The sequence below is a fragment of the Colletes gigas genome, unplaced genomic scaffold, assembly GCF_013123115.1.
Source record: "Colletes gigas isolate AHSC1104 unplaced genomic scaffold, ASM1312311v1 Colletes_gigas_Sc00050, whole genome shotgun sequence".
NCBI classification, from domain to species: Eukaryota; Metazoa; Arthropoda; class Insecta; order Hymenoptera; family Colletidae; genus Colletes; species Colletes gigas.
Window position 1 is genome coordinate 953,564 of NW_025106679.1, and position 13,737 is coordinate 967,300.

The 13,737-nt window shown below is 35.4% G+C and overlaps 1 pseudogene; it reads right to left on the bottom strand.

The window, feature by feature from the left end:
* Window positions 1–304: 304 nt before the first annotated feature.
* Window positions 305–426, bottom strand: LOC122403364 (annotated as a pseudogene).
* Between the last annotated feature and the right edge of the window lie 13,311 nt (window positions 427–13,737).

Genomic DNA, 13,737 nt, shown 5'->3' on the forward strand with positions numbered 1-13,737 from the left:
CATGTACACGTGTGACAGTGCATTACTTCACATATGCCAAGATACACGTGGAATATCTCACGTGCATTGATTAATGTAATTTTCTAATCCTAGATATTAATTCTCGGATTCGGAATATAATTCGACAGGTATCGAAGTTTTGGGCAGAAAAATTAATTTGATGAGTTCTTTCGACTTTTGTTGTAGAAATATCCTACCCGGAATCCTATATACTATTTTGTGATGAGATCCCCGGATAGATTGTATCCCTTTTAGCTTTTGTGGTTTATCAATTTTCGTCGTGGCAGAAATTGCAAAAAAAAAAGAATGTCAACAATACGCGGTGTTCCCAAGCGGTCACCCATCCAAGTACTAACCGCGCCCGATGCTGCTTAACTTCGGTGATCGAACGAGAACCTTTTTTTTCAACAACGATTTATTAACAATATATTTACATTTTACAGGTGTAGTCTTAACTTAGGTCAATTCTTATACAGTCTTTTCTTATGTCTGGTGTTTGAAAGTCCCTGCCTCTCTTTGTGGCTCTACCTTTCATTTTCATACAGTATAGACATAGTATCTATTTTTCTATTACAGTTATCACATTGTGATGTCTAAAAATATAAGGTTTCTATTAAAGGGGTATCTTTGCTTACAGGAAAATGTATTAAAAACCTGTTTTTGCACTTGCTAGATATGCTACTTACATTCAGTCTTACGTTCAAATTTTCTATGCTACCTTATCTTACTAATTTGTAGTAATAGGTCGCTTATATCTACTTATAGGTAAGTAATGTATACTTATGTTTACGTTTACCTTTATCACCTCCTAGCTTAGTGTTTGCGCTTAGTGCGTTATTCGCACTTGTGTGTTGTTTTGGTAGAATATTGGTAGTTTTGTGTTTTAGTTTGAATGGTTTGTTAGATGAGTAAGGATTTTTAGTAGGTCCTGCCTTAGGCGATTGGACATTGGGAAGTCGGTCGAGGAGTGTATACATATATAGCAACGGAGGGGTCGGTCGAACGCTTGTGAGAGCGCAACCCCTCTGGTGGCGAACATGGGAGGTGATGCCACACAAGGTATGATTGATGATAAGCGTTGTATTATTTTTATCATTACACGTAATGCATAAAATACAACCTTTTTTTATTGCATGTGTATTACATATATGTTTTATGTACATTTATTATCATTGCCGACACACAGACTGCATCTTCAACGTTTCCGATGTCCCCTACAGGATTTTCTAATTTTATGTAATTGTTTTGCACAGTAGCACAATGTCGCACGCCAACTTAATTTTGTGCGACTGTTTAGGGGGATACGCTTGGAGGCTCCAATATGAGATATCCACCAGATGAAGTCTTCGGTCTGCTGGTTCGTGTTCGGTGTTCTTCTCGGTGTTGCTAGTTTGATTTTTGGACTCAATCTGCTCTCTGGGCCAAGGTCGCCCAAAGAGCTAACCTCGCCATGGGCGTACCCAAGACCATGAGAAGAAGTATTAGTCGCTGATTGGTTTTGTATTATAAATACGCCGGCCAATCATTTTGGCGGCGAAGTTGGTCGGTGGGAGGCGGCATGTAACGGTGATTTTTAATCATTTTTGCAGGCCCGGGTTTTTCCGCGAGAAGGCTACGGTCTCGGGCCACCGCTTGGTGTTTCGCGCGGTACCTGAGTCTGATCATAAAACATCTGGCACCGGTCGTCGATGTTATTGCAGGTAGTAAAGTCATAGAGCGACTGGATTTGGAGGGCCATGCAGATTTTAAGTGAATTTACTAATTAAATAGCCGCCTTAGGGGCAGTAGGTTATAAACAAAGCCTTGATTGTTTATGAAAGGTGTGACTCTATATCCGCTGGCTTTATGAATTTACTGTCACGCTGCAACAGTAATGTTTGGCCGACTGTTTCAATAGTGTATTCACCATGAGGCAGAAGACTTTCATTATTACGATCGTTTTCATCGTCTACTAGATTATCAAAAACACTACTGAACAACTACTTAGTTTCTTAATTCATTATCAATCTACTACAATTACTCACTGAATGATATTTACACTATTACACTGTACTATTCTATCCACTCTTCTATGAATGTTTCAATAAAAACTGATATATTCTTATACGACACACGATTGGCTACTGTTTCAGAGAGTCTGGATTATAGTGGACGTAATATCCTGCTGCATACGTAAACATAATGATTGTACGGGTTCAACTAGACCCACAAACCGCCGGGTGAGAGTTAAACGCTGGGGCATTCGATGATTGATCGAGGAGTATACACACATATTGGAATAGGTGATCGGACAAGTACTTGTGAGAAAGGTACAGGTTAAGCGTATCCCTCTGTTGCCGAGTGCAGGAGAATTATTGAAAAGTATATAAAACTATTTATCTCTCGTTAGGTATAATTATTACAATGAAGTCAATTGTAAGAGATGTTCCAAAAGAAAATATATTTACAAAAGTAAGCAATATTATTGATTAACAATTGTAGGTGGATATTTACTATCATTTGCAGGATTTTCTATTTTTAAATTAATTACTATAAAATAAATAACTAGCAAACAGTGAGTGATTTACTTTCACGATTAACTTTTTATTTCGTAGTATCTTAAATATAAATATGCAAGTTTAACCTGGAGGTTTTAAAATATATCTAACACTATCTGTACCTAAATAAAAGAATCGATTTTTCGAATTGATTTTCTAGGACGCGACATTTTAGGGAATCAACTGTAGTTATTTCGGTTTAAAACAATTGCAAAATCGATTTTTTTCACAAGAATCGAACATTTTCATTTTAAATTAAATATCGTCAATGGTATTATATCGAAACCAAAAATGCAAAAGCTGTGCCAGTATCATGTTTCTTCAACCACATTGCAGCCAGAATGCGGAGACTGTCGACCACGTGTAACCTTTCAGGCGTTGATGCAACACCTGGAAATATGCAAGAAAAGCGACAACGTATTTCGTCGAGCAACATGGAAACTTGTGTAAATGTTAATGAAGGCAGCGCGAGAACCACAAACTTGACGAATTTTCTCTACAGCTGTTACTAATTTTCGTGGAATTCATGCTCGTCTCCTCTCTGATGCTAAATGCGTTAAGAAACTTCGTCATTTTAATAACCAATCAAGGATATATTAAACTTGAACGTTTCTGCTCTTTATGTAGGACTTTCTTGAAATAAATATTCTAAAATTTCAAATTATTTAATATGTAGTGAAGAACAAAATGGGATTGTTGGTTTTTCTCTTCTAAAAGAGAAAGTTTTCTTTACGTAACAAAAACCATCGACGCGTATGTTGCGTTTAGAGATACGAGTCAAGAGGGTGCAGCTGTGTCCCTTCCTTGACTTGTTTAGACAAAGTATAGGACCGATTGGGTCTGAGGGTACGGGACGAATTCTTCGTCACTGACCTTTCCATTCTGTATGTTTCTTTCAATGCATAAAGACGTGCCTTCCAAGTGTTTCAAATAAAGCTTAGTAAAAGTCATATCGTTTAAATTATTTTATTTATTCCACCACCTATTTCCAATAGGGATCAATAATAATACTATCCTAGAAAATGATAATTTATTTGCATAGTTACATAAGACTAGAAGAAAACGTATTATAAATATCATCCTACACTTATTCCGCTTTTATAAATGCATAACAGTTTTATTTTATACTAATTAATTTTTTGGTTACAGGATTTTATGCAAGTTTAAATTTTTTATCATTGAAAAATATGATGGCAAATAACAATTTGAAATAAATTAAAGTTTATTCATAAGCTTTTAGCAATTTTAACAATTATAATTTATTTTGGTACACTTTGAATTCAATTTTATAATAATTCTTTCAAAATTAAATTTCGCTGTTCTTATACTCGTTCCCATAACTAATGCAATGCTGATATTGTGAGAGGACTCGAAAGAAACGTAGAAATCAAATGTATAAACAACGATTTCTTTAAACAGTGTCTATTTTACAAAGATCGATTGCCAACTCCTTTCCGTTACAAATGTAACTAAGGGCGATACATGAATTTGCTTTTACTTGTTTTATAATGTGGTCAGCAACCTACAGGAACGTTCAGATAATATGTTTGCGCTTACAATATAATATAGCGGGAAACCATATGCGACCTGAAATTGTTTTTTAAACTGTTTTTGAAATTCTTTGTTTGTCAGTAGATTGTCTACATTGTTAGGAAATTACGTCAGTTTTTTTCAGTTGGAATATCCACTATCGTTAACCATAATTTTTAGTTTCAAGCTTTTTTGTATGTACATGCGTAATCATTAACTCTTGCATACTATACCGGGTGTTCGGCCATCCCTGGGAAAAATTTTAATGGAAGATTATATAGATCAAAATAAGATGAAAATCAAGAATATCAATTTCTCGATTGATGCTTTGTTAAAAAGTTATTAAAAAATTTAATTAAAAATTTTCAAATCGTTCTGAAAAAATTATTTTTAGTGGCGGGAATCGATTACAATCATTTTTGGTGAGTAGACATACCCTCGAAATACTACGCATTTTCGAGAAAAAAATTCCTTACCGAAAATCTAATTTCTAGCCAGAAATGTTTCCATGCGAATCTTTAAAACGTCATAACTGCTGAACGGATTGGACGATTTTAATGTTTCAAAATGCAAACTACGCGTATTTTAGTGGAGAATACGTAGAAGTTTCAAAAATAGTGGAAAAGTTTTTCCTTGACCCCGTAAAATAAGAAAACCCCATAAAAATAGCCCAATTTTCAAACGTCCACAACTCCTACAATAGTGAATATATTTCAATGAAACTTTTTTTTTAAAGTAGAGCTCAAGGGTACCTACAAGAAAGGTTTAAACAAAATTTCTGTACAGCGTCAAACAAATTTATTAAAAATAAAAAACGATTTTTAACAAAAATCAACAGGGGGTCATTTTTCGGCGAAAAAAAAATTTCAAATCGTTCTGGAAAAATTATTTTCGGTTGCAGAGGTCAATTACAATCATTTTTGGTCATTACACATACCCTTGAAATCTTACCCACTTTCGAGAAAGAAATTCAATACGGGCGGAATTTTAAACGTTAATAATTTTTTAACGGAGCGTTGATCAACAAATTGGTATTTTTGATTTTCGTTTTATTTTGACCCCTAGAATTTCCCACTAAAATTTTTCCCAGGGGTGGCTGAACACTCTGTATACTACTGATCCTGCATCGTACAATCGTAAAAGGTTTTTAAAGAATACTACAAATTTTTCCCCGTTTCTTGCATCTTTCATGTGTATGTAAAGATTAGAGGTAGTTTATCCCCTTGATATGGGTGACTAACAACAACAATATCATGTGTACAGGAAGTTATAATACAAATTTTTATATCAAATTTTATTCCACCTAATGTTCCAATATTCTTCAATGTAACAATAGGAACTTTTATGCCTCATTTTATGAAATTTGTGGATTGGGTTTCCTCCTCAGTAATGATGGGAAGTCATAAAGCCAATAATTTGTCATCATAAAGTAATTTATATCTAATTGCTAGGTATCTTAAGAATTTTATTAATTTTTTTACACGTTCCTATCCTCTTCCAGACGTATTTAAACGATTAAGGTGATTTGCTTCCTGATAAGGGTAACTGACGACAAGAGCATCACTTATACAGTAAGTTATGGGATAAATTAACTTTCATCAGGTTTCATTCGCACAATATTCTAATATTCTTTAAGCTAACAATATAACAGGAAGTTTTTGTAGGGATATATTTATTATTCGTATGTCTGGTGAGTGAATGTAGTGTGAAGTAGGCTTAATGTTGGCAGCATTGGCACGTGAGGGGATCTACACGTCGGTTCCATTGTCTTGTGAGAGTTGTGTACAGCAGGAAATTTATGTTACCTATACATTAAATATACAGGGTGTTCAAAAAAAAAACCATTCAATATTTATAGGGTATATAGGATACATTGTACTGAGTAAAAAAGCTTTATTAAACATAGGTCGAAAGGTTAACCGTTTCTGAGATATAATCATTTTTGTTTGTTATTATCATAATTGAATTACTACTGAATTTTCGATGTTTACAGAAGATTTTCCATGTGTCCACCTTCCATTTCTACACACGCTTGGCACCTTCTTTTTACAGAATCTCGGACTCTCTCGAAAATACCACATTTCTTGCGAATTGTTTTACAAGAATGGTGGATTCGGTTACGTAATTTTTCTAAGTCATTTATCGGAGAGAAATACACTAGGCTTTTTAAATATCCCCATAAGAAGAAGTCCAAAGGGTTTAAATCGGGGGATCGAGGAGACCATGCAACTGGTCCACCGCGTCCAATCCACCTTTAACCGAACACCATGTTTAAATGGTCTCTCACATTACGCACAAAATGAGGTGGCGCCCCATCATGCATGTACCACATCGATAATCTTTCTGCCAAAGGCATATCATCCAAGTACTGAGGTAATGTATTCACCAAGAAGTTGAAATAAGCAACTAAGTCAATCATGATACTAGCAAACAAAAATGTTTATATCTTAAAAACAGTTGACCTTTCGACCTATGTTTACTAAAGCTTTTTTACTCAGTACAGTGTATCCTGTATGTATACCATATAAATATTGAATGGTTTTTTTTTAACACCCTGTACTTCTCAATATCCCAGTCGTCTAAGGCAGGGCCTGCTAGAAAGCCTTATTGATGAGTCCGTTAGCAGGCCTGGGCGAAACTTTCAATAAAAAAAAAGAAAAAAGATCGCGTTCCAAAGCACACCGCTTACATCGTACGCCATTGGATCATTTATAATATTTCTCATTCCCTAAATACACCACTCCAGAGTCCAGACATGAATCCTATCGAAGAAAAAGGATTAAAAAACATCATATAGTAAACAAAGCAGACTTGAAGAATGTTCTTTTAGAAGAATGGAACAAAAACGAGCCGGATTTTACAGAAAAGTTAGTTGATTTAATGCCCAAACGATTAAAGGAAGTCCTAAGGAAAGGAGGGTCAACTAAATATTAATATTTAATTCCAAGTAATTTTTAAATGATTTTATTTGAGTGTGCCAATACTTTCGTTCACCCATAAAATGTTCAAAGAATACATTTTTTGTTATTGTTTCGTGAATCAATGTATATATATTGTTGCTTCTGTTATGTAACAAACTAAAATAGATAATAAATGAATATGTAAAAAAGTTTTTCTTTCAAATCAATTTGTTTAGTAGTTATAATCATTTGTACCACACAACCATGCTGTGCCAATACTAATAACCAGCACTCTATATGAATACGTAAGAGGATGAAATAGAACGAGGGAAAACAACTGACGATACGATACGATGCTAATTTGACCAGACAGTCTTTTGTCTTAGATCTATGCTCCACTCAACGAGTCGAAGGAGAAAAAATAAACAAAAAGTTCACGTGATTCGTGCTATAGCTGCATAACTGCACCGCCGCTCAGGGGCAAAGTAGCGGTCCTTTACCAAGGGTCTTCGCGAGCAAGACGAGGCGGAATTTTAACTCTCAACATAGTACCTGACAGTGAACGTACGCCTGAAGCCCTTTGACCTCGAGTGTGGGCTCTCGCGGGACCAGCGGTACTGCGATGGTTAATGGTTTCCAAATGTGCAGAGCGTAGTCACAGGAAAAATTTTGCTCTCCTTTTTTTTCATTAAAAATATGAAAAGGAGACTGACTTTCCCCTGAGGTGACCATGCAAAAGTGTTGAAAAAAAGTTTACATCGTAGTGAGCTCTCAAAATGTACGTTTGCGTTTTTGTCTTTTCTGAGTTATAACTGTTTATTATATTTATTATTTTTGTTGTTACTGTTACTGTTATCTTCTTTTATTTTTGTTTATCTTCTTTTAAATAAATTTGTTATGTCTTTTTCGAATTCTGAACAGGAACGGATAAATACGGAAATGTTGCCAGCTAAAAAATGTAAGGAAATATATGTATACATATAATATATATAGTTACGTGGGTCACCCTGTGTATATATATATTCATTTACTGAACGGCTCACCAAGTATTTTTGATTCAAGTAAGCTCATCGACAAGCTGACTCTCTACTTTTAACTCTAGTATAAGCAATAGTTTCTGTAAGTTGATTTCACATCATAAAACTGAAGGTGTACACCGCAAGACGAAACATGATTTTCAAGAAGCATATACAATAGTATTAAAAATATTTGTTGTAGGAGATGCACTGTAGTAACAGAATTAAAAGCGATATTTGTTGGAACTACAATAATGACAAAAGTTTGCCTTTGACTTTTAATGCTTTCAATAAATTTCTTTGCCTTAATACCGTAAATTGATTTTTGTAGGGGAGTGGTTTTGTAAGGAATTGGGTTTTGTATGGGACAGGTTTTGTAAGAGGATGCATATACTTCGCGTGCTGTATTTACCTTTCTAAGATTTTTTTGGGGAGAAGGGATTATTTAAACTCCGTATTGCTCTTTGTATTTGTAGTCAGTGATGGCAGTTTTAATATGCATGAGGTGACTATGTGATTATTGTAAACTTGAATTTGGCCATTTGATCTTTGACAACCTTGGTTCGGTTGAAATGTGAAAATATGAAGAACAAGATTTATGGTGTCTGCCGTCAAAGTAATAGGAGAACACTCAAGGACGTGGAACTATCATTTACAGACAGAATTAATTACTGTATTGATATCAGAGGTATGATATGTCCTTTTGAATGCATCAGATAAAGAGCAATTTCTGAGTGCACAGCAAAGGCAAAGTTGAAATTGTATTAACATGTCGACTACCAAACCAAACCCCTAAAATTAAAAGGAAAATTAAATTTTGTTTTTAGACAATTGGAAACTAGCATACCAAGAATTTGTCATGGAATTAATTTTCACAGACTCGTTAAAATTCAAGGGCCCCACCTAGCTTTATTTTCTTTTACATCTAATCTTAAGAATTAATTTTTTTAACTCCTTGGTGAAAAGTCGTGTCACCCATATGTGGATGACGTGGCAGTCAATGTGTTAAATGACCTTGAACGATCTTCGAAGACCAAAGTATTATGAATTCACCCTGAAAGGCATTATTCACTTGCATAAAAAACAATATACATATAGTTCTATTAAAAGAAACCAAGGTCATCTTGAAATCCCGAAAACACATCCACGTAGCAAAAGTTTGTGACCATTATAAGATCTGTCTCCCTCAAAACAGGGTAAATTTCATTTGAAATATTTTTTAAAACAAACTATAGGTTAAGAGATACAGTGTCTTCGGTATTACGGTAGTCCCTTGCTAATGCTCGTTATTTTTCCCTCGATATAGCATTATTTTTATATCATAATTTTATCTTAACATAATAACAACAGAACGTTGTGAAAATATGACATATCAATAATTTAACATAAAAAAGTAAGTATAACATTAACATATACAATCTATTGTTCACATATATTTTAGATCTTTAAAATTTTGATAATTTAATCTGATCGTCCCTAATCCATAAATATCTTGTTTTGATGATACAGATTTGTAATTGAACAACATAATTTTTTTTTATGTCTGACACCTGTCTAAGCTGCTATCTTTTATTATTTTCATTATCTTTCTATTATGAACATCATTTAAAAAAGTATCGTAGAGTAAAAAAATAAACTTGTATGCAAAGTAACTGAAACTACATAAGATATAAAACAGTTACCATTCCCAATTTATAGAAAAGTATTAAATTGATCTTCTTTGGTAAATACTAACAAAGAACACCACTTAACTGTTACATATGTTACATATCATTCATGCATGGGGCTGAAACGTTTGGTGACTTGGGCGTTGGCTCGAGCATCTAGCGAGCAACACTTTGAACGGGGTTGACTCATGCCGTATGCGCACACCCGGCCCAATTTTCATTGCCTTTTATGGTAATGCCCCGCCTTAGTACTGAGCATTTTCAACTATATAAGGGCCGCGGTTTCTTACTCGGGGAGCTCAGTTTTACCTAAACTCTTGGCACGACGTTACTGTGACACTCAGGGCAAGATCGGGCTATAATCCCCTTCAAGCAACTATCTACGACTATCTACCTTAGCGGTTTATCAGTGAGTGTCCAGTAATCGAGTGCGAGGTCCCGCGAACGCGCCGCGTAAAAGCCGATAACAAATCTTTCGCCTTCGAGGCAATTTAGCAATTGTACAACTTCTTGTAAATCCATAGCTGTACTTGAGCATCGTCAAAAATATATATTCAAGTTATTATTCCTTACGTGTGTTATTCACTCAAAGCAACCCTGAACCATATTAACCGTAAGGCTAGGGGTATCTCACGAACCCGGTACACCTTTACCGCTCGAGGTGTACCATCACGACAGAGAACAAGATCCTAAAACATCCTAAACCCCTACGTGGCTCTCAGGGTATAAAGCCCCTGGTTCGTCCACTCGTACTAGCGGCTCCCAGGGTATAGAGCCCCTGGTTCGTCCGTAAAACCATTCATTTTCCCTATAAATCTAACCCCGTGGCTCCCAGGGTATAGAGCCCCTGGTTCGTCCACGTAACCTCCACCTACGGCTCCCAGGGTATAGAGCCCCTGGTTCGTCCGGACCTCCTTTCTTTTCCTAACCATACCCAAAACCACCGGTCGAGTACTGCCCCTCGACCGAATCCAGGATCTCGCGCTCCCGCTCGTAACACATAACAGTTTTGTTGAAACTTTGCAAACAGTTCGAATCAAATGAAAGGTTCTGGTAATGGAGCTGATGAGGGAAACCAAATCTATCTAAAGCTAAGCAAACAACCAAGGGTAATTTATGTATTGAATTCACCACAAATTAAAGTTTGTTTTGGAAATTAACCCTCCGTTAGTCGCGTAAGTCATAGTTTTTACCCATCTTTGAATGATTATATTTTATTTTTAAAATTTGTATAGACATATTTCTATAAAAATATGATCAAAATATTTTTTTCAATAAGTCAAAATCGTAAAATAGATGATATAAAACTGTATAATTAAATAATCTGAAATACGTCACGTAAGTTAATTCTCTTCTTCTAACTCATTAACACATATGTTAGGAACTTGGCGAGGTTTACGATACGGTCGCTTGTGAATACCGCTATTTTTGAGGATAGCTAATTTCAATTCGCTTGTTAATAGTTACAGCTAAACGAGGAGTCAGGGCCCTAAAGAATCATTACAAAAATTGAAGCAATTAGGAAGGGCCCTGCTCCGTCGTCCTCAATAGCGATTGACGTGTCATAAACCTTACAACTAGTCGCGCGGTCGAGTAACGACCTTAGTACCTGGGCACGGTCCCCGGTCGGGTGTTAGGAATTTTCCATTTCCAGGGAGGTCTAGTTTGTACCCCGACTGGTGGGCGGCAACCTAGACTAGGCGGTTTTTGGAAATCCAACCCCCGACCAGGGACGTCGACCGATTGGTCAGGTCCTTTACGCCTCATCGGCAATTTTAGTATATAAGAAGAACATTGGAAGAGTTTAGTTAGATTAGCAACAGAATCATAGTTAGAAACGTTACTGTATTACTTATTGAATTCAATAAACACCAAATACACAACCATTAATTTCCTTCAAACGAAGGTGGTCCTTCGAGTTTGTATTAGTCGGCACACACGTGCAAACTCAACAATTTCCGAACGAGCAACACTCGACCACGGAAAGAACAACATATCTATTTCCTACATTTGGAAAAGAATTTTTTAATCGTTTTATTGCAAACTCTTTCACATAAATAGCTCGTTTTCTGACCCTATTTTGAATATCTTTAAGTGAGCGTTGAAGTTTTTTAATAGCAAAAACAGTTGTCAATTGGAGAAACTTTTGAAATTTAAAATGTTTGAAAAATCACGTTTACTTACGGAGAACGGTATAAAATATTTTCTTGTACATTTATTCAAGATATTAAAAGCTGCGCGTTGCTAAGTTGAGAACTTGAAAAGAAATATAAAAGTGGGTGGCATATGTCACCCACACGACTACCAAAAGGTTAAGAATAAATATGAGAACCTGGCGTGATTGATCTTAAGTATATTTAATGCTGTTTTTTATTTCGGTACCAATGGTGAACTAGTTTTATTTTTACTTATACTGAAAAATATTTCATTCACTTCTAAAGTATTGTGCAAATATGTGGTAATAAAGTATTGTTTAGCGCATCTGATTATTTACAGTATAATCTACTCTTTACAGATTCGCGACGCTGGATTTATAGGAAGGAGATTATACTACAACTAACCAGAGTATGTAAAATTTTTCTATTCATTGTTCGATTCAGTGTAGCCAGAAAATAAAGCTAAATTTCATTTTTGAGAAGTGGAAGGATTAAATGGAATAAAAATGGAATTTAGCTTACTTTTTGAATACATTGATTCCATTTTCTAGAAAATTGTGTCTTTGGAGAGTGATAAAGAATATTTTGGAAGACTACCTTTAGTAATAGAGTGGATCCTTGTATAACTTTATCTGTTATTTCTTTCCCAATAATGCCAACATGCAACAGAATCTATGCAAATGTTATTTTTTTAAATTTAATTTATGATTTATTGTTACAAACCATTTTGTCATTAATAATATGAATTACATTCCTGCAGTTGTTAAGAATTATTTATTTTTTATTATGTACAAAATTATTAGCGAATGTTTATTTAAAAGGATTAGGCAGTGAAATAACTCAAAAATAAAGTTGTCTCTGGAAATTAATTTTAATTTATGGTTTACATATTAATTATTCATTAAATTGAAGGGATAAAGGCGTGTTCGTTGAAATAATCACAGTGTTCAAGTTCTATTTGCTTTTTTATTTATTCTCGGCAGCGTCTTCTGGAGAACTCTCTTTTTTTCGTTTTACCAGCGTTTATGTAGCTGTCCGTTTTCTTCGGCCAACCCCCTAAAAGGTGGGGTTGACCAATTACCGCGTTCGAACCCCGTCAAATCGTACCGCCCCCCTTCTTGTGCCTGCAGCACGCTTCCTTGAAGCAGGGGGTGCGATTTGACGGTGTTTGCGCTTGCTGGCGAAAGTGGCAACGCAGCGGAATTTCCCAAGATCCTAGGTCGGCAGCGTGACCAGCCGATGGTCGCCAGACCTTGCGTCGAAGACCTTTAGGGAAACTCAGGGTTTATGACACTAGCGATTTACCATCGAGGCCGTCGACAAATTCTTACAATGAACATGCTTTCTAAAAACTCTAATTCCAGAAACGGCTTTCTCAAAGATAGCTTCGCTGTCGTCCATGTCATAAACCGTGCTAGCCGTTTGCATGTCCGATGCGTTTTTACTTTGTACGGCTAGCCGCTACAAAATGTTACGTTTATAAGTTTTATTAAATCTGTCTGACTTAATTCGTGGTTAGTTATATATACTTTTATTATTTAGCGATAAACGTTGCTGTTTTTGACAATTTCAAATCAGAGCTTAGAATTATTGAAATGTTTGATAGGTAGTAAAATTAATTTTCGTGGCTGGTAAGAAAAACAGATAATTTAAATAGTAACGGATGTAAATCGCCAATATGAATTGAGAACCATGTCTAGAGGACAAATTTCTTTTGACATTACAATAGAACGTTACTTGCCAATTATAAAGTTTTCTCGTTTCAGATTGCTGCTGGACGATATAACGAGAGTAATGAGAACTTCGTTCGGCCGATATCGGTGATCTGCAAATTTAACGAGGAAAGGTAAATTCCACGCTACCAATTTCTCTCCTGGGTCATTTATTCTTATCCTTCCAGCTTTTTTTCTATTGATTTATGGAATCGTTAA